Source organism: Prionailurus bengalensis, chromosome A2 (genome assembly GCF_016509475.1).
Source record: "Prionailurus bengalensis isolate Pbe53 chromosome A2, Fcat_Pben_1.1_paternal_pri, whole genome shotgun sequence".
Classification (NCBI taxonomy): domain Eukaryota; kingdom Metazoa; phylum Chordata; class Mammalia; order Carnivora; family Felidae; genus Prionailurus; species Prionailurus bengalensis.
Genome location: NC_057348.1, coordinates 109,350,221 through 109,352,925, shown reverse-complemented (window position 1 = coordinate 109,352,925; position 2,705 = coordinate 109,350,221). Strand labels below are relative to the sequence as shown.

Below are 2,705 nucleotides of genomic sequence, written 5' to 3'. Positions count from 1 at the left end.
TCACTTTCGGCTTAGTATCAGTGAATACTGTCACATATAAAGATATTTATAGGTATGCCTATATACACAGGCTAGAGTATGCATATATATATATATATATATACATACATATACATATATATACATATATGCATATATATATATGTATATATATATATATATTTCCTTACTCTGCCACCTAAGGGGACCTAAACACAGTAACTCCCTGGTAGCAATGAGCTCACTTAATACTCAGATCTTGGTTTATAGTACCATTCACCAATAAAAATAACCACGGATTCCTAGGGGATATAAAAAAAAAAAAAAAAGCTGATTCCAGGACTGGGGCAGGAAAAATACATGATGAATCTTGAGATCTTGTATTGCCAGAAAGTAAGGTGGCACTCAAAGACAAACAAAACAAACAAACAAACAAACAAACAAAAAAAAAACCCATAGTAATATGAGTAGGTCAACAGGACACAGCAACAAACTTAAAGAACTCCCAGTGACTGAAGGCAGAAGAAGTTATCAACAAAATAAAGTCGTAGTGCATTATAAATCAGAATATAGGAGTCACAAGTCCATACCGCTATAAAGACTTTACTCAAAAAAGTGGAGACTAGACAAATATGCACAGAATTCCAAATAACTTATGCATATTTTCCATATTCAAGGAGGCAGAACCTAACCCTCCGCTCCTCATGCTTAGGTTGCACATCATCGGTTTCTTCCAAAGACAAGAATATGTTAAAAAAAAAAAAAAAAAAAAAAAAGGTTCCAAAAAAGAGTAATCTTACAGCAGAGAAAACTGACCACCACTGTCTCAGCCAGGTGATCAACGGATTCTCCTGAGACTGCACTGTAACATTCAACAAGAAGGATCAGAGATTATGGAAGACAGGTGTCCAATTTACGTTGTTGCTTCTAAGTGTAGCCATGCTCAGATACCCATGCTTCCCTCCCTAAACACAGCTCAGCCACCGCTTCTCAGGAAAGCATGAGTTTCACTAGTGATGGAGCAAATCCAAACTGATAGATACTGAGAATGAGAACTGGGGCAGAGTGTGAAATTTTCTCTTTCAAAATCTGGCTTTGACCCTGTGATTGGTAGAGAGTCAGCCCTGTGTTGTCTGTTGGATGTCACAGCATGCCTCACCTGCCAGCTTCCTCAGCAGCATCATAAGAATTTGTCCGTGAAAACCCAGTTCAGAGGTCAACTAAGCAAATATCTCTCAAAATGAAAGGGAACTGAGGGGGGAGAATTTGCTCCTTTTCTTGGCTTTAGAGAATGTGGCCCCAGAGAATTATGTTATCAAGTTTCATAAACTTGTTTTGTTTGGGGAAACAGGATAGTGGCTTTATTCATTTTATAGTGTTGTTGTTTAAAAATTAACACAAATGGGTGTAAGCTTAGAACAACGTAAGTTTGCTCTCTTACAGTTTGAAAGGTCACAAGTCCAAAATCAGTTTCAGAGTTCACTGGGCTACAAACAAGGTGTTGGCAAACCTGAGTTCTTTCTAGAGACTCTGTGACAAAGCATTTCCTTACCTTTCTAGCGTCTTGAAGGCTAGCACGCTGCATTCGTGGCTCAAGGCTGCCTTTCTGCATCAAAACCAGCAACAGTAGGCTGAGGGTTTTCCACACTGCCCTCCTGGATTCTCTGCAGCTGGGGAAGATCTGCTTTAAAGAACGTCTGTGATTGGATTGGACCCACCTGGGTAATGCAGGGTACACTCACCATTTTAAGATTCCTAACTTCAAACACATGTGCAAAGTCTCTTTGTCATGGAAAACAACATCTCTGAGAATGAGAGCACAGGCGTCTTTGGGGGCCATCTGCCCCGCCAGAGAAGTGCAGATTCCCATGTATCTGCACTTACTCACGGATGATTAGCGCCCACAGACATCCCAAAGCATATGATCTCCCAAACTGATCTCCCACCAAATGCATTTCTTCCTTGACTGGGGATATGCCCATCCAACAACTTAAGCTTGAAGCTCAAGAATATTTTTCTGCAATCCTTCAGCAGATTGTTAGATCTGCTCATTTTATTTCCTGAGTGTGTCTTCAGTCTATCCCTGCCCTGCACCTCTCCTATCATTACCTCAAAATGGTAGTACCTGAAAACAAAGTGCTTCTTGATTAATGGGGTCGGGCCTGTTGCCCTTTGGTGGAGCTACTGATTTCTGCCTTGATGGAATTTACAGACAAGCCTGGCAGACACACATTAAACAAATAAACATGCGTAGTAAATGTTCCAGAGGAGGACATTCCTGATCCTTCTGGTCAAGTGCCCCTGGTGAAGTTTTCAAAACCTGAGGTTAAAAATTTCCGAATTTTCTAGAAAGAGGCCATCTAGATGACTAACGTCACATATTTGCATGTCACCCTTGCGCAGAGACCATGCTAATCTCCGTGTTGTTCTAATTTTAGTACATGTCCTGCTGAAGTAAGCACAAGCTGACTAAAATGCAGTCAAAAGTACCTATGCGGGTATGTCTGATTCTGTAATATAAATATGGAAAAAAAGGACAAAATTATGAGGTAAATATGGCAATTTACTTTTTTTTTAAATATAATTTATTGTCAAATTGGCTAACATACAATGTGTAAAGTGTGCTTTTGGTTTTGGGGGTAGATTCCCGTGGTTCATCGCTCGCATGCAACACCCAGTGTTCATCCCAACAAGTGGCCTCCTCTATGACCATCACCCCTTTTCCT

General features: G+C 40.2%; 1 non-coding gene across 1 annotated transcript; it reads right to left on the bottom strand.

The window, feature by feature from the left end:
* Positions 1 to 2,337: 2,337 nt before the first annotated feature.
* LOC122488817 lies at positions 2,338 to 2,441 on the bottom strand. Its single transcript, XR_006298740.1, has one exon. It is a non-coding gene; the product is annotated as a U6 spliceosomal RNA (small nuclear RNA).
* Between the last annotated feature and the right edge of the window lie 264 nt (positions 2,442 to 2,705).